Source organism: Dasypus novemcinctus, chromosome 1, assembly GCF_030445035.2.
Source record: "Dasypus novemcinctus isolate mDasNov1 chromosome 1, mDasNov1.1.hap2, whole genome shotgun sequence".
Classification (NCBI taxonomy): Eukaryota; Metazoa; Chordata; class Mammalia; order Cingulata; family Dasypodidae; genus Dasypus; species Dasypus novemcinctus.
In genome coordinates, this window is record NC_080673.1 from 131,716,018 (window position 1) to 131,735,675 (window position 19,658).

At 38.2% G+C, this 19,658-nt stretch overlaps 1 non-coding gene across 1 annotated transcript; it reads left to right on the forward strand.

Annotated features, from left to right (window-relative positions):
* Positions 1-16,492: 16,492 nt before the first annotated feature.
* On the forward strand, positions 16,493-16,595 carry LOC111765800 (U6 spliceosomal RNA). The gene has a single exon (XR_002798030.1). It is a non-coding gene; the product is annotated as a U6 spliceosomal RNA (small nuclear RNA).
* Positions 16,596-19,658: the final 3,063 nt, after the last annotated feature.

Consider the following 19,658-nt stretch of genomic DNA (forward strand, 5'->3'; position numbering starts at 1 on the left):
AGACTGCCAGCAAGCCTCCACCAAAACAATATGACTTCAAAAAAGCATGATCCTACTGACAACTTGATTTTGGACTTTTAGCCTCCAAAATTATGAGCCAATAAAGTCCTGTTGTTTAAGCCAACTTGCCTGTAGTACTTTATTGCAGCAGCCCTGGCAAAGTAAGACAACCACTGTTTCTGAGTAACTCATTAAAGTCATCTTGAGTGAAGACCTTACATCAAACAAAGGAGAACCACTGCCCTCTTTTCTCTAAAGGTAGCTCCACCAGCAGTTTAGCACATTAGGCACTTCTACAAGTTTACCTGTTGTCTAAGTTGACCTTCTGTGTTCCTTCCATGGATTTATCCCTAGAGCCTACCCAGTGGCTTGCATGCAAAAAAGTGCTCACTAAATCTATCAAATTGATAAATAAATGAATTGGGGGAAGCGGACTTGGCCCAGTGGTTAGGGCGACCGTCTACCACATGGGAGGTCCGTGGTTCAAACCCTGGGCCTCCTTGACCCGTGTGGAGCTGGCCCATGCGCAGTGCTGATGCACGCAAGGAGTGCCATGCCATGCAGGGGTGTCGCCCGCGTAGGGGAGTCCCACGCGCAAGGAGTGCGCACCGTAAGGAGAGCCGCCCAGCGCGAAAGAAAATGCAGCCTGCCCAGGAATGGTGCCGCACACACGGAGAGCTGACACAACAAGATGACACAACAAAAAGAAACACAGATTCCCATGCTGCTGACAACAACAGAAGCAGACAAAGAAGAAGACGTAGCAAATAGACACAGAACAGACAACTGGGGTGGGGTCAGGGAAGGGGAGAGAAATAAATAAATAAATCTTTAAAAAAAAAAATGAAGTGGACCTGGGCTTGTAAGAATAGAAAAAATGTCCTATAAACTTCAAAAGATTTCTGAGGAGACTTTGACAAAGCTGCTACTCCTACCCAGAAGTGTGGAGCTGTAGTTGAATTTTCCCTAGAGACCTTAAGTATACCTGAGAATGTACACATGGACCACTGCTATGCTATGGGTGACTATAATTTTTCTGATATGTTGGTTTTACTTCAATAAAGTACCCCCTTAGGAACATTATACCTACTATTCTTGCACATGGGGAGTTGATGCCATTCAACGGGCTTCTGCCATGAGAAAACTTTTCCAGATTCTGCATGATGCCTCTGGCCAAGAGGATTGTAACTCTTCTGAAAGATAATCATTATCTTTGTTATGGTGCCATTTTTAGCTGTTTAAAGGCATTGATATTAACATTGATTTTTATGAATCCAAGTCATTGCAGAAGAAATATAACATTTCTCAAGTTGAGTAGAAGACTTGTTTGAAGAAGAAATTTTCCCCCAAGGCATTGAATATAAAAGATTATAATCCCATAATCAAACATGGTTGCAATTGACTTTTGAAACTGGAAATCAGAATGTGCTATATTTTTCTTTTCTAAGTTAACTTTATGAACATAAAGTTAATTTTGTCCCCCTCCTCCAAGTCAGACACCCTGGATGCATTTTTGTTAAATCAAGGTAGTATTTATATAAACAATAAAATACACAGATCTTGATTATACTGTTTTTTTGAGTTTTGACAATTGTGTACACATATATATACACAAGTCCCTACCAAGATACAAAGCATTTTCATCACTCTAGAAAGTTTCATTGGGCTTATTTTGAGTCAATTACATTCCTCCATCATCCCAGGCAACCACTGTTCTGATTTCTATTATCATAGATTCATTTAACCTTTCTTTGGACTTCATATAATTGAATCACAAAGTATGCATGTTATCGTATCTGATTTCTTTCACTCAACCTAATGTCTGTGTAATTTATACATGTTGTTTTATGTGTCCATAGCTTGTTCCCTTTTTTTTTGTTGAGAAGTATTCCATTATCTGAATATATCACAACTTGTTTTTATATTTCCCTGTTGAAGGACACCTGAGTTTTTTCCAGCCTTTGGACAATATGAGTAAAGATGCTATGAACATTTGTGTACAAAATTTTCTGTAGGCTTATGCTTTCATTTCTCTTTAATATAGCCAAGGAATAGAATTGTGGAAAGAAACAGAGCACAAAAAGAAAACAAAGACAACAACAATAACAACAAAAAACACTTTACCTAAAGAGGAAGAAGGATAAGAAATATGTAGACCTCTCATTAGAAACCATGCTAGGAAGAATAGAGTGGAGTGAAATATTTAAAGTGTTGAAAGGAAAAAAACCCCACCAAACTCAAATGCTATCTCCAGTGAAATTATTCTTCAAAATTGAAGGGAGAGACGACAGCAAGATGACGGCAGAGTAAGGAGCTCCTAGAGTCAGCTCCTGCTACAGGGCAGTTAGTAAACATCCAGAACTCTCTAGAGCTAGCTGAAGCACCCGTTTGGAGGCTTCAGGAGGCCAAAAGAGCATCCTGCAACATCCTTGAAGGAATGGAAGGAGGAGACTCTCATCTGCAGAGAAGACTCCTAAGTAGAGCGCTCCATGGAGGCCAGTGCCCATCCTCCACTGGAGGCACAAGCCGCCTCGGGAGCTGTTCCATGGCTGTAATTGAAAGCTCCACTTCTCAAAAAATGGGAGGAAAAGGTGGTTGCGTGCCAACTTCAGATAATGATGGGTAAAATTCAGCAGGCTAAAGTATAATCCTGAGAGCAGCTAAAGTTTGAGCCTGTCCAAGTCAGAAAGAGGCCGGGAGCCGCCATTTTAACTCTGCGCCTGGCATGAGGGAAAGCAGGGCGGACTGAAAATCCCAGTGCTGGTGGGGACCAGCTTCTTTCCATCCAGGTCAGATTGAAGGTCTAACCTAAGACTCAGTGCCACCTCCGACAGGGAGGAAGGTGCAGGGACCTGCACCATCCTCTCCGGGAAATTGCTGGCCAAGCTACGGAGGCCGGTGATTGTTCTACTCTGGTGGTGCAAGCTGCCCCAGGAGCTGTTCTGTGACTGGAATTGGAAGCTCCATTTCTCAAAAATAGGGGAGGAGGAGATGGTTGACTGCCAGTTACAGCTACTGATTGGTAGACTCGGATGGTTAACGAATAACCCTAGGAACAGCTGGGGTATGAATTTGTCCAAGTCAGAAAGAGGCAGGTGACTGCAATTTTGACTCCACCCCCAGCCTGAGGGGAAGCCAGGTTGACCAAAAATCATAGTGACAGTAGGAACGGGTTTCTTTCACCCAGATCAGACTGCAGCCCTAGCCTAGGCTACAGTCCCACCACTGGCAGGGAGGAGGCTGGCTAGCTCAGTACCAGTCTATCCAGGTAACTGAGGGTACCTTTGGCTGACACAAACTGAATAATTAAAAGTCTACTGGGGCAACTGCGGTCATCTTGGACCTACACTGCATAGATTGCTGCCCACACCTGCAGCTTCATCCATGCTCCAGGCAGGGGAGAAAGGGATACGAATCATCAGTCTCTCTGGGCAACTACAGTCTAGGCCTGCATGACTTGGATTATTCCACACAACTGTGACTCTGTCCCTAACCCTGGGAAAGGAGAAAGTTGGGAGAAGCTTCATCCATCCCTGGGGCAATGAGGGCAGCTTGAGCCTCCACAGTTTATAGCACCAATTACATCCTTGGCACATCCTGCACAACCAGCAAGTGAGAAAGGGCAGGAAACCCTAAACTAAAGAGGAAAACTGCACCCAGAATAAATACTCTAGTAATCCAGATGCCAAGACACCAACCAAAAATTACAATCCACACCAAGAAACAGGAAGCTATGGCCCAGTTAAAGGAACAAGATAAGCCTCCAGGTGACATAAAGGAGTTAGGACAACTAATCATAAATGTTCACACAAATCTCAATAAATTCAATGAGATGGCTAAAGAGATTAAGGATACTAAGAAGACAGTGGATGAGCACAAAGAAGAATTTGAAAGCATGCATAGAGAAATAGCAGATCTTATGGGAATGAAAGGCACAATAAATGAAATTTAAAAGCATTGGAATCATATAATAGCAGATTTGAGGAGGCAGAAGAAAGGATTAGTGAACTTGAAAAAATGACCTCTGAAAGTGAGCATACAAAAGAACAGATTAAAAAAAGAATGGAAAAAATTGAACAAGGTCTCAGGGAACTAAATGACAGCCAGAGTTGTGCAAACGTATGTGTCAGGGGTGTCCCAGAAGGAGAAGAAAAGGGAAAAGGGGCAGAAGGAATATTTGAAGAAATAATGATAGAAAATTTCTCAACCCTATTGAAGGGCATAGATATCCATGTCCAAAAGCACAACATACTCCCATCTTTTTCAGTTGGTCCAAATAGACCAACTCCAAGACATACTAATCAGAATGTCAAATGCCAAAGACAAAGAGAGAATTCTGAGAAAAGCAATGCATAACATATAAGGGATACCAAATAAGATTAAGTGCTGATTTTTCACCAGCAACAATGGAGGCAAGAAGACAGTAGTCTAATACATTTAAGATACTGCAAGAGAAAAACTTCCAGCCAAGAATTTTATATCCAGCAAGACTGTTTTTCAAAAATGAGGACAAGATTAGAATATTCACAGATAAACAGAAACTGAGAGAATATCAAAGCAAGAGACCAGATTTTCCAGAAATACTAAAGGGTGCGCTAGACCCTGAAAAGAAAAGACAGGAGAGAGAGGCCTGGAAGAGAGTCTGGAAATGAAAATTACATCAATAAAAGTAACTAAAAGTGTCAAAAGAGTGGTGAAAATAAAATATGACAGATAAAAACTCAAGTAGTCAGGAATAAACTTAACAATGTAAAGTACTTGTATTCAGAAAACTGCAGCCCAATGTTAAAAGAAATAAAAAAAAGTCCTAAATAACTGGAAGAACATTCCTTGCACATGGATTGGAAGACTAAATAACATTAAGATGTCAATTCTACTCAAACTGATATACAGATTCAATGCAACCCTGATAAAAATTCCACCAACATTAAAAAAAAAAAAGAAAACACAATTAGCAAATTTATTTGGAAGGGTGAGAAGTCCTGAATAGCCAGAAACATCATTAAAGGAAATGCAAACCCTCATCTCTGGACTTTAAATCATACTACTAAGCTATAGTGGTAAAAACAGCATGGTACTGGCATAAAGACAGATACATAGACCAATGGAACCAAACTGATGGCTCAGAAACAGACCCTCACATGTATGGTCAAGTGATTTTTTATTAGCCTTTCAAACCCACACAGCTCAGGCAGAACAGTCCGTTCAGCAAAATGGTGCTGAAAGAACTGGATATCTATAGCCAACAGAAGGAAAGAGGATCTCTATCTCATACCTTATCCAAACATTAACTCAAAATGGATCAAAAACCTAAAAATAAAGCAAGAACCATAAAACTTCTAGAAGAAATTGTAGGAAAATATCTTCGAGACCTAGTAGTAAGTGGTGGATTCTTAATGGAGATAAGTGGAGGACTGAGATGGACTACTGATGTTTAATGTATGTAAATATTTTAATTAGTTTTATTGTAAAAGTGTGGAAATGTATATAGCATGGATAGTAACACATAGTGAATAACACCTAGTTTACAAATGGGGATGTGACTGAAAATGATAGTCTAGGTATGTAAATGCCAGTTGACAGAATGCTAGAGAATAATCTAGGAACTGAATAGCACAGTAAACCAAGAGGTGGATGAGAATTGTGGTTGATGGTACAGATGCAAGAGTGCCCTTTGTGAGCTAGAGCAAATTTATATCAGTATTGCAGAGTGTTGGGAACACATTTGAAAAATATCACTAGAGTGACCTATAGACTGTGGTTATCGGTAATAATATAGTCTCAGATCTATGCCAAAGATGTACTCTGTTGATAATGGGGTAGTATGGAAAATGTGAGCCAAATGTATTCTAGGGACATGGTAACAATCAGATGATATTATCCTATCTGTAACAAATCTTCCACCACAGTGTGGTGTGTTGATGGAGGGGTGTTGTGTGGAAATTCTGCACATGTGCATGATTGTTTTATAAGTTTACAACTTCTGTCATAAAAAATATATTTAAAAAATAATAAGGTGTGTTGGGGGAAAAACACACCAAATGTAAGATAAGAACTATAATTAGTAATAAGATTTTGACAATATTCTTTCGTAATTTGTTACAAACATCTCAGGACATTGCAAGGTGTTGGTGGAGGGTTGATATATGGGACCCCTGTATGATGTTATGCATGTTTGCTTTGTAAGTTCACAACTTTTATTACACACTTAATTGTTTATGTATATTCACATATAAATGACATAAAATTAATAATAGGAAGGGTTGGGGGAAAATACTTTGATTAGTAGTAATATTTTGACAATGCTCTTTAATCATTGGTTAAAAAGGTTTAACAACAATATAAGGTGTTGGTGATGATGCAACTGGAAAAGGATCTTATACGGAAGGTTCAATGCGGATCAGCAGAATATCCATGTCTACATAAAATAACATGACTTTAAAATGCTGTTTGACCTAAAGTAAGGGGGAAATGGAAGGGAGAAATGAGTTTATATGGCTACGAGTTTCTAAAAAAGAGTCTGGAGGCTGGCAGAAGGATTGCCCTCATGCACAACTGAGCAGAGTCAGAGAGACAGATAAAGCAGATACAACCCCCAGATATTGGTTCCTTTGAAGGCTAAAGAGACCCATGAGAGTTATGTCCATGGCCGATGGGGTTAACTACCAGGGCAGATGGCCCCTCTTTGGAAATGGTGTTTATGTGTGATGAATCTGGACTCAGATGGGATCTCCCTTCATAAGACTTTCATGCTAATGTGCTGGAGGTGCAGTTAACGTTGGGATTTAAGATATATTTAGGGGATTTGAATCTCTGGACTGACAATGTGATAGCCAGGTCCTGAGCCTCAACAGACTCCAGCACCTACAATCTGATTTATTGGACTTACCACACTCAGCTAAGATGGAGTTGAAGAAGGACAATCACCACACCATGGAGCCTAGAGTGATTACAACTGAAAATGGGAGGATTGCATCCAGCATCCATGTGGAATTTGAGCCTCCTCTTGACATAGAGGTGCAATGGACACAACCAATCCAATGTCCACATAGAAGAGGTGGTATTGGATTGAGAAAAGTGGACATGGTGGACGATGGGTATGGGGAAAGGCAGGAAGAGATGAGAGGTGGAGGTGTCTTTGGGACATGGAGCTGCCCTGGATGGTGCTTCAGAGGCAATCACCGGACATTGTAAATCCTCACAGGGCCCACTGGATGGAATGGAGGAGAGTATGGGCCATGATGTGGACCACTGACTATGAGGTGCAGAGGTGCCCAAAGATGTACTTACCAAATCCAATGGATGTGTCATGATGATGGGAACGAGTGTTGTTGGGGGGGGAGAGGGGGGGGTGGGGGAGCGGGGTTGAATGGGACCTCACATATATATTTTTGATGTAATATTATTACAAAGTCAATAAAATAAAATAAAATAAAAATAAAAACTATAAAAAAATATATATATAAGGTGTTGGTTGATAGGGTGTGAGAGTCCTGTATAATGTTATATATGTTTGTTTTATAAGTTTACAACTATTACTATACAGTTATTGCTTATGTATGTTTGTGTGCGGGTGATATATTTTGATAAGTTAATTTAAAAAAACAACAAATAATTAAAGGGAAAATAAAGACTTTCTTAGAAAAACAAAAATTGAGAGACTTGCCAGCAGAACTGCCCTGCAAGAAAATTTTTTTTAAAGTTCTTCAGGGAAAACAAAAATGATATAAGTCAAAAGCATGTATCTACATTACAAAAGGAAGAGTATCATAAAAGTGATAAGTGAAGGTAAAATAAATTGCATACTTTTTTTATTCTTAATTTTCTGAAAGGTAACTGTTTAAAATAATAACCCTAACACTCTATTAGGTTTTTATAGCAAATGGATAAATGAAATGAAAGATAGCAATGTTATAAGGGATGGGAAAGAGGAATTAGGAATGCTGTTTTTAGGTCCACCTCTACTATGAATGAAACAATATAGTGTTGTTTAAAAATTGGACTTAGATTAGTTATAAATGTGTATTGTGAACTCTAGGGCAATCAATAAAAATGTTTTTCAAAGAAGTATAATTGACATGCTTAGAGAGAAAAATGGAATCATATACAATTCTCAAAAGCAGAGAAGGCAGAAAAAGAAGGGGGAAAATGAGAAAGACCAAATGCAATGAGTTCAATATAATTACAAACATGGTAGATGTTAATCCAACTGTATCAGTAACTTTTAATGTGAATGCCCTAAATATACTAACTAAGCACAGAAACTGAGTGGATAAAAAACATAACCTAACTACATGTTGTATACAAAAAAATCTACTTTAAATAAAGCAAAAATCTACTTTAAATGAAGACTTGGGCTAAAATTAAGGAAATGGAAAAAGATACACCATGCTAACACTAAGAGAAAGCTAGAGTAGCTATTTTATTTCAGACAAAGAAGACTTAAAAAAAAATAGGAAATTACCAGGGATAAAGGGCTGTACAATGACCATGGGGCCAATTATTCAAGAACAAAGCAACCTTGAATGTGTATGCACCTATGTGGTAGTTTGAGTTTTTTGCAGACCCCAGAAAACTATGTTTTAAAACTAACCCATTCCTATGGATGTAAACCTATTATAGATGTGATCTTTTGATTCATTTAAGGGACCTTTTGATTATATCCCTTTAGTAGGGCATGACCCAGGGTAGGTCTTAATCCTCTGATTGGCATTCTTTATAAACTGGAATAATACAAATAGAGGAGACTGCAGTGACACACAGGAGCTCAGAGAGAAAACCCCAGAGGTCCCAGAGGCCAGAGGCTGCTACCAGAAGCACAACTATTTCCAATGAAAGGGCTTGCCTAATCTGGCATTACAAAGAAGAAACATGGTTCTCAGTAAGAAGGCAATTTCCCATAAAAGGGCTTGTCCAATCTGGCACTACAAAGGAGAAACATGGCTCTCAGTGAGAAGGCAATTTATTGTGAGTACACAAGCAAGGAATTGAGGGAATCATCCCAAAACCAGTTCAAAGTGAGATTGGGAGCTTGGGTTTTTAAAAGGGTGTGGATGAGAAGAAAAATAAACTTTAAAAAAGATAAAAGTAAGTGATACTTCCAAGGATCTTGGTGAAGAGGGTATGGAGGGTGTGTGTACTTTCTCAGTCTTGCATCATGTCAAGCACATCAGACTTGTCCTTGGTTTCAGCAGCTAATAAACCACGGTTTCGATATTATTGTGTGGGTTCCTACATGCAAGGTCTTCATAATTCCTTTCTCAGCCAACTACTCAAGGATATCAAGTTTGTTTGTTTTTTTTCCTAAGGAAAGCTACAGATTTATTGGGTCATATGGTACTCCGGACACCATGCTGTCTGGTTTTGCTTTGAGTCATTATCTTATTACTGCAATCAAAACTGAGAAGAGCAGTTAATATCCTTCAGGAAACTAAGTACAAAGAGTAAACTTCTAAAATTAGATTGATAGAAAACTAGTTCAATTAGTGTATTAGAATTTTCAGAACTGCTTAAGTGAAGGAATTTTAATAAGTATATTTTCTAGCTACCAAGGCTACAATCTGCTGAGGATCAAAGCATGTAGAGAGGCCACTGAAAGCTGAGAGAGGAAGCCACAGAAACCAGGAAGCTGAAAGTTATGAGACCTGGATTAGCCTGATGCCATGTGTAGCAGTTTGATATTATTTATGAATTACAAAAAGAAATATTGGATTGTGTTTGTAATCTGGTGTTTTCCTCCGAGTGTATTAGAGTGTATTGTATTCAGAGGTTTTGCTTTTACTTGATTAAATAATGATTAAGGCTTTGATTGGGCCATGTCAGTAGGATGTTACATCCCTGCCCCCTTGGTGAGTGAGGACTCACAGAGAAAACTACATGGCAGAGCAGAGGAGTTATTTGGAATTTTGAGCTGGAGCCCAGGAAATGAACACACAAGACAAGAACACAGGAATAGAGATGGCTCCTTAGACACAGCAGAAGCCCCACTGAGAAAGACAGAACCATTTGCCTGATAGTCTACAGCTGGTCTTGTGGAGAAAGCATAGCAGCTGAGCCCAGAGAGAAATGGAGCCCCAGGAAGAGAGGAACCTAGGAAGCCTGAACTCTTGGCAGACATCAGCAACCATCTTGTTCCACACATGGCAACAGACTTTGGTGAGAGAAGTAACTTATACTTTATGGCCTGGTGACTGTAAGCTTCTACCCCCAAATAAATACTCTATAAAAACCAATCTATTTCTGGTATCTTGCATCAGCACCACTTTGGCTGCCTAGTACACCATGATTTGGACATTGTCACAGCCTCAGAACTATAATTTTGCAAACTAATAAATCCCCATTGTAAAAGCCAACCCATTTATAACATATTGCTTTGGTGACTTTTAGCAAACTAAAATAGAAGTTGGTACCAGGAAAGTGGGATGCTGCTATGCAAATAACAAAAATATTTCAAAAACTTTTAAAATGGGTAAGGGGAAGATTCTGAAAGAATTGTGAGGTATGTGATAGAGAAGGCCTAGATTGCTTTGAAGAGACTGTTGGTAGAAATATGAATGCTATATGTACTCATCTGATAAGACCTCAGACAGAAATGACGAATGTGTCATTGCAAACTGGAAGAAAGGCAACCTTGTTTTAAACGGCATTGTGTTCTGATGTTGGATGGAGGATAGAATTTGAAGTGGTGAACCTGGTTATTTAGCTGAGATTTCCTCACTAAATGTGGAAAGTGTGGCCTGGCTTCACCATGCAGCTTATAGTAAAATACAAGAGGAATGGGAAAAGCTGAGAACTAAACTCCGTGCCCCCCCCAAAACCAGAAATTGATGGTTTAGAAAATTCTTAGGTTCTGAAAAATGAGTCCCCAGAGCATAAATAGTGCCCCATGTGAAGATTTAACTGAGCATGAAATTTGCCAGTCATTTCAATGTAAGTCAGGACTGGAAAATCAGTTGTTTAGGAAGGATCTGTGGAAAGCCTTACTGTCTGATGACTTGGACCTCTAAGCTGCATGCAAAACCAAGTTTTTTTGTTGAGATCTGTGTGAATGGAACCACAGCCAGCTTGACTAAAAGGAACAGAAAAGGGACAAACTGAAGGAAAAATGACTTCAAAGGTAGAAACATGGATGCTGAGGTCTGGGCTGAAGTCATCTTCTGGGGCCAGGAGAGCCAACCCACCCATGTGTGTGGAAAGGGAGAGTATGCCACAGAGCTTGGAGAGGGCAGGCCGTCTGCCCCATTGTTTGGTGAGAGTGCAGCCACCCCAGGCTTCAGAGAGGGTATAGCTCATTCCCTAGGGGTTGGGGAAAGCGGCTGTCACCCTAGTGTTTTGGGGGTGAGGCCTAGAGTTTGACCTCCACCCAGATGCTTGATGAGGGTGGAACTAAGAACATGGTCTCTGGGCAAGTTCTTAGAAAGGGTAGGGCTACAGCTCTGTTAGGCCCTGAGGAGAAAAAAACAAAGTCTGATGACTCTCAGACTTTGAAAGTAGTGGAGTATACCCTGCAGGTTTTTGGAACTGTTTGGGAGGCATGTCGCCTGTTTCCTTCCAAGTTCTTCCTACGGCAATGGGAACAATTTATTCTATGACTGTACCTCCTTTGTATATTGGAAGCGGGTAACTTGTTTTATGAATTTCACAGGTCCACAGCCTGAGGGGAATTTTACCCCAGGACATACTACATGCCTATAACGAATGTTGATGAGATTTTGTATTTAATCCTGTTGCTGAAATGACTTAAGGCTTTTTAAATATTGTGTTGGAATGAATATATTTTTCATATGGGAAGAACATATTTTGGGGAACCAGAGAGTGGAATGTGATATTTGAGTCTTTTGTGAACCCCCAAAAATTATGTTCTTAAGCTAATCCATTCCTGTGGGTATAAGCCTAATGTAGATGGGATGGAACCTTTTAATTAGATTCAGTTAAGGGACCTTCCTTTTGATTGCATCACTTCAGTAGGGCATGACTTAAGGGTAAGTCTTAATCCTTTTACTGGAGTCCTTTAAAAGAGAGAAGGCAGCGGGGGCACACCAGGGCTCAAAGCCAAAGCCCTAAGGGCTGGAGGCTGGAATCAAAAGAGTGTAGAGAGACCCCTGGAAGCTGAGAGAGGCAGCCATGGAAACCAGGAAAGTGGAAGTTACGAGACCTGGAGGAGCCCGATGCCTTGATTTGTACATTTTTTCATGGCCTCAGAACTATAAGCTTGTCAAGTAACCAATATCTATTGTAAAAGCCAACCCAATGATAGCATATTGCCTTGGCAGCCTTTAGCAAACTAAAACAACCTAACAATACCTAACATGTGCCTAAAATTGGTTAGGCAAAAACTGATAGACCTGAAAGGAGAAATAAAGATATCTACTATTATATTTGAAGAACTCAACATCCCTCTTTTAGTAGTTGATACATGAAACAGGCAGAAAATCAGTAAGGATTGACTTGAATAGCACTGCCAACCAAATTGATCTAATCAACCTTTATAGAATACTCCATCCAAAAATAGCATAGCACTCAAAATACACATTTATCTCAAGCTCACATGGAACCTTTACTGAAATAGACCGCATTTTGGGCCCTATGACATACCATAACATGTAAAAGAAAAGAAATCAAAATATGCTATCAGACCACTGTGGAATTAAATGAGAGTTCAGTAACAGAAAGGTAGGTGGAAAATCCCAATATATTTGCAAATTAATGACCCATTTGTAACTAACATAAGAGCAAAGAAGAACTCTCAAAATAAGTTAAAAATATTTTTGAATGAAATGAAAATGACAATATAAAAATAAAAAATATAGTGTTAAGTGCATATAATAGAAAAGAAGAAAAATCTAAAGTCAATAGTCTATTTTCACATTAGAAAACTAGAAAAAGACAGCTATCTAAGCCTAAAGCAAGGAAAAGAAAATAATTAATTTTAGAGCAGAAATCAATGAATTGAAAGCAGAAAACAGACAAAAACAGCAAAACCAAACCCTGGTTTTTAAAAAGATTAATAAAATTGATAAACCTCTAGCCACACCAACCAAAAAAAAAAAGAAGACATGAATGATCAATATCAGAAATGAAATGGATAGGTAATTCGGCAGTTTGATATTGCTTATGAATTCCAAAAATAAATACTGGATTATGTTTGTTAACTGGTCTGTCCCTCCAGGCATATTAAGTTATATTGGCTTGAGAGGTTTCACTTTTACTTGATTAAATAATGATTAAGGCTTAGATTGGGCCACATCAATAAGACATTGCATCCCTGCCCCCTTGGTGGGCAAGGACTCAGAAAACTACATGCCAGAGAAGAAAGTTGGAGTTTTGAGCTGGAGCCCAGTAAAATAAGCAAATGGAGGAGAGCAGCTGAGCTTGGAGAGAAACAAGCCTTGGGAAGAGAGGAGCCCAGGAAGCCTGAACTCTTGGCAGATGTCAACAGCCATCTTGGCCCAACATGTGGCAACAGACTTTGATGAGGGAAGTAACTTATGCTTTATGCCCTGGTAACTGTAAGCTTCTACCGCAAATAAATACCCTTTATAAAAGCCAGCTGATTTCTGGTATTTTGTATCAGCACTCCTTTGGCTGACTAACACAGTCATTATTACTGTCACCATGAACGGGATAGAATACTATGAGCAACTCTATGTCAACAAATTTTGTAAGTTAGATCAAATGAACCAATTTCTTTAAATACAGAAGTTTAAAACCTCACCTAAAGAAAAACAGATCATCTGAATAGTTTATATCTATTAAAGAAATTGAATCAGTAATTGATAACCTTCCAAAACAGAAAGCACCAAGTCCAGTTAGTTTCAGTGGTGAATTCTACCAAACTTTTAAGCAAGAAATCATATCATTTCTCCACAATCTCTTCTAGAAAATAGAAGCAGAGGGAACACTTCCTGATTCATTCTATGAGACCTGTATTACCTTAACACTGAAATCAAAAGAAGTCCTTACAAAAAAGGAACAACAGACTAATATTTCTGATGAATATAGATGGGAAAACCCTCAGTAAAATATTAGCAAATTCCATCCAACAATGTATAAAAAGAATTATTCACCATTGCAAAGTGGGATGTAGTCCAGGTATACAAAGCTGGCTCAACAATTAAAAATCTGTCATTGTAATCCAGTACATCAATACGCTAAAGAAGAAAAGAATCATGTGAAATTCATGCAGAAAATCATTTGACAAATTCAACATCCATTCTTGACTTAAAAAACAACAACTTTTAGCTAACTAGGAATAAACTTCCTTAGAATGATAATGAACATCTACAAAACACCTACAGCTAGCATTAAGTTTGATATTAAGAAACCAGATGTTTTTATACCTAAATCAGGGAACGAGGCAAGGATGTTCCTTTTCAACACTCCTATTCAATATTGTAATGGAATTCCTAGCTTGTGCAAGAAGACAATAAAAGGAAATAAAAGGTATACAGATTGTGAAGGAAGAAATAAAACTGTGTTCACAGATGCCTTAATTATCTATGTAGAAAACCCCCAAAGAATTAATAAAAATCTTCTGGAACTAATAAGTAATTATAAAGGTGTTGCAGAATACAAAGTTAATATACAAAGACCACTTGATTTCCTATGTCTCAGCAATGAACAGTTGGAATTTTTAAAAAATTGCAATAGCACCAATAAAACATATTAATTGGAAAAAATATATACAGGATCTATTTGTGGAAACTGCAACACGGTGATGAAGTCAAAGGAGATCTGAATAAATGGAGAGAAATGTCATGCTCGTGGATTGGGATAGTCAATATTTTTAAGATGCCAATTCTTTCAAACTTGATCTGTAGATTCAATGCAATCCTAATCAAAATCACAGCAAGCCATTTTGGAAATAGTGACACACTGACTCTAAAGTTTATGTGGAAAGGCAAAAGACCTACAATAGCCCACACATACTGAAAAAGAAAAGCTAACCAACTGCAAGACTTAGTCAAAAGCTACAGTAATCATATTGTATCATATTGGTGAAAGAATAAATATCTTATTGTATCATTGTATCAAATATATTGTATCATATTAGTGAAAGAATAAATATAGATTGTAGAAACAGAATAAAGAACCCAGAAATAGACTCATACAAATATAAACTGATCTTTAACAAAGAAGCAAAGTTGATTCCTTTGAGAAAGTATAGTTTTTTCAGCAAATGATGCTGGAAAAATTGGGTATCAATATGCAAAAATGAATGTAGACTCAAAACTTACATCTTTCACAAAAATTAACTCAAAATATACTCCTAAATGCAAAATACAAAAACTATAAAAGTTCTAGAAAAAAATTATAGGAGAATATCTAGGTGACCTTGGATTTGGCAATAGATTTTAGATACAAGAGCAGAATCACAATCCACGAATGAACAAAATGATAAATTGGACTTTATCATAATTTGAAACTTCTACTCTGTGAAAGGCACTGTTAAGCATATGAAAAGACAAGTCACAGACTGGGAAAAATATTTGAAAAAGCACATCTGTGATATAGGACTTGTATCCAAAATATACAAAGAACTCTCAAAATTCAACAATAAGAAAACAACCCATTAAAAAACTGGCAAAATATCTGAACAGACACTTGCTGAAGAAAATATACAGATGGCAGATAATCATATGAAAAGATGTTCAACATCGGTTGTCACTAGGGGCATGAAAAAATTTTAAGATACCAGTACATAACAATTAGAATGGCTAAAGTCCAAAAAACTGACAATATCAAGTGCTGGTGAAGATGTGGTGCAATGGGAATACTCATTCATTCTTGGTAGGAATAAAAAATGTTTTAGTTACTTTGGAAGACAGTTCGACAATTTCTTAAAATAGCTAACCATAATTTTATGATTATGATCTGGCAATGTCACTCTTAGTTATTTGCTCATTACCTGATATAATGTATTCAAATCATTTGTACTCATGATTTGCAAATGCATGTCCACACCAAAACCTGCAAATGAATGTTTATAGCAGCTTTATTCATGTTTGCCAAAAAGTGGAAGCAACCAAAATGCTCTTTAATAGATGATTGGATAAACAAGCTGATAGATTGACACAATGCAATATTTTTCAGCAATGAAAAGGAATAAGCTGTCAAGTCACAAAAAGCTACGGATGAAACTTTAATGCACATTATAAAGTGAAAAAAGCCAGTCTTTAAGTGTGATTCTATATGGTAGAAAAGCCAAAACTATAGAGACAGTGAAAAGATCAGTAGTTGCCAGGGATTCTGGGGAAGGAGGAAAAGGTCAAATAGGTGAAGCAGAACAGAATTTTCAAGGTGGTGAAACTGCTCTGTATGATACTATAATGGTGGCTATATAACATTATGAATTTGTCAAAACCAATAGAATTTTACAGCACAAACTTGTTAATTTTAGAAAATGTTTAAGAATCATTTAGTTAGGTTGGTGGTTCCCAGGAAGGAATTAGACTGTAACAGAAGAATCTGTATTGTAAAAATGTGTGAGTTCTTGCTTTGGCAGCACATATACCAAAATTGGAATGATACAGAGAAGATTAGCATGGCCCCTGTGCGAGGGTGACACATAAATTAATGAAGTGTTCCATTATTTTTCTGGCTCTCCATCCTGATGTAGGGGGGAAAAAATGTATGAAACAATCATATGGAAATGGTGAAGGGACAGCAGGTTCTAACCTAAGTATGTTTGGAAATGTGTAGAGTCTTTAAAGCTAATGGAAAAAAAAGAATTGCATATAAGCAATGCACACTTGTTGATAAAATTTCCCAGGGGAATTTGGTTTAACAATTCTGATATCTACATTTGTATACTGAAATTGAACAATTTAGTATATGGATGGTGGATGGAGAAGCTAGGTTTCTTGCAGCTTTGGAGTAGGAATTTACAGTTAACTGAAGAGGAAGAGCCTAGAATGATCCATATGGTAATGAATTAATATTGGGGTCATCAGTGTGAATCCAGGTATAGATTAACATAGATACAAGTGATTTCATATAGATATATTTATACATATGTTTATTTTCACAGGTTAGTGTACGTATATATATTTTTTGCTCTGCTGGCTGAGAGGGCCTAAAAGAAACAACTCTCCAGTAGCAGTGAGCACACATATTGCCCAGACTTTGGTTTCTAATACCACTCTGCAATAAAAGGAACTAGGATCCTTGAAGAAATGGTTGATTTCAAGAAAGGGACAGGAAATATACAAGATACATCGAGAGCATCTTGTAGTGCCAGAGAGTAAAAAAAAAGAACAATAGTGATGGAAATATGTCAGAGAGACATAGGGCCAACACAGAGAAAGGGTTCTCTGTGACCCGACTGGGAATAATTTGAGCAATAAAATAAGTCAAGGAGTACTGGATTATGGAATCAAAGTGTAAAATAGTATATATGAGTCCATGCACATATAAACAAATAAATGATTAAATAAAGGAGAGGAGAGAAATAATTTAGTGCTAAAGAACTCCAAATAATATATGTAGATACTCCACCTTCAAGGAAGGAAGAAAAACTCCCTAGTCATAAGTGGCCTGTGCATAATGACTTTGTTCTGAAGATATAGTTTGGAAAGGGGGAAAAAATGAATAACTTTACAGTGGAGAAAACTGACAAACATTACTTCAGCCAGATGACCAAGTCAACAGTGATAAATCATGTAGATACTCTGTACCCTTGCTATGATGGGATGTAAATGGCACTTTACCTCTATGGTCTTCCTTCCCCAAACTGATAACCCAAGTGTAATCATGAGAAAGCATCAGACAAATTCCAATAAAGGGGCATCCCACAAAATAGCTGACTGGTACTCCTCAAAACTGTCCTGGACATTAAAAAGAAGAAAAGTCTGAGAAACTCTAACAGGCAAAAGGACTCTGGTGTCAGATTGACAGGCAGGGATCAATGCTCTCACAAAAAATGGAGAAGGAGCCAAAAGCTGTCTAAGGAACCTGCTTTGGGGATTAGCAGACCAGCATAGTGGTACACAACTCCGAGAAGGGTGAAGGACAGAGAGAAGAAGAACCTGAAATAAAAAATGTGAGTTAACAATTCCCCACAGCAGCCAGAAATGGCTCCCCTACCCTGCCCCCAAGATATTAAGCTGGGCTCACTGGAGCTGCCTGAGAGGGGAACAGACATCTTCCTTCCTGTTACCTGTTTCAAAAGAAAAGGGAGCAGGAGTCAGGGGGCTTTTCAGTGATTTGGCCAGCAGAGCCCACTTTGAATCTATGCTCTGGAGGTTCAACCCTGGAAAAAGCGAAAGCTGACACTAATGCCTCCGTGGAAAGATGTACAAACAAGCACCATCTGCTGGCCAGATGGGAAATTGTACCCTAACCCCTGGGAGAAAATCTTTACTCCATTAGTGAGTCCCTGACTTAATTTTGATAAACTGGGAAAAAATTAGAATAAAATAAATGAAATATCGAAGAACTGTGGAGGAAAGAAAACAATAGGCAAGAGAGAGAAATAGGCCATCAGAGTAAATTCACCAACATATTCAAATGCCTAGACATCAGCAAAAAATTGGAGCCATAATAGGAAACAGGAAGAGATGACCCAGCCAACGGAACAAACCAAATATTCTGAAGAGATTCAGGATTTAAGCCAATTAATCAGCAATACTCACACAAATCTCCTAAATCAATACAAAGAATTTAAAGAAAATATGACCAAAGAAATAAAGGGTATTAAGAAGACACTGGAAAAGCATAAAGAACAATTTGAAAGCCTGTGAAGAAAAGTAACAATGGACGAGATTAAAAATACATTAGAGTAGTAATCCCTCGGTGCCAGGGAGGCTCATCCCCGGGAGTCATGTCCCATGCTGGGGGGAAGGCAACGCATTTACATGCTCAGTTTGGCTTCAAGACTGGCCACATTTGAGCAACACAGAGGCTCTCAAGAAGTAACTCTTAGGCACCCTGCAGCTCTAGGCCTTGTTCTTATTTCAGGTACACAGGCTTACAAGCATAGTCATTAGTATCAAGGGCTCATTGTTGGACCTTCCTTCTTTTTTGGTCTTTGCCGTTGCACTTGGAGGATAGCTGCTATTCCTTTAGGGACTGTGATAGAGCTCTCCTGGCTAGGAACTCAGCACTCCCTCAGTTGTTTTTAATTGTAACCATTATGAAAATATACAAACATTTTTATGTACCCTGGATATATGCCCTGGAGAATTCCCTGCCAACTGTGTGTCTCCTGTCAATAATATCACACACCAGTATTCCTCCCCTGCCATTGTTGAACCTCTCTGTGATCCAAACCTTCTTCAAAAATGAAGCCCAATATTTTGCCAGGTTCCATTAATAGTAAAATGGAATATAGTGATGAGTTTAAAGGTTAGATATAGGATACATATTAATTTAGAAAAATTAAGGTAAAAATAAATTGGGGTATCAAAAAATTAAAAATTGCAAAAGCTTTGTTTCTGATGTTTTGCCTTCCATCACTGTAATAAGTGTTGCCCTGTATGCAAATTGGCAAGGCAACCTCTTCCATCTTTTACTCAGCATCTATGTCCTTTCTTTTTCTTTTTTTACCCTAATTATTAAGCTTATCTTCACAAAAGTTTTAAATCACAATAATTCATATATAAAATATACAGTACTCCCACATATCCAACATAAACCCCTTTTCCCTTCCACAGCAATAA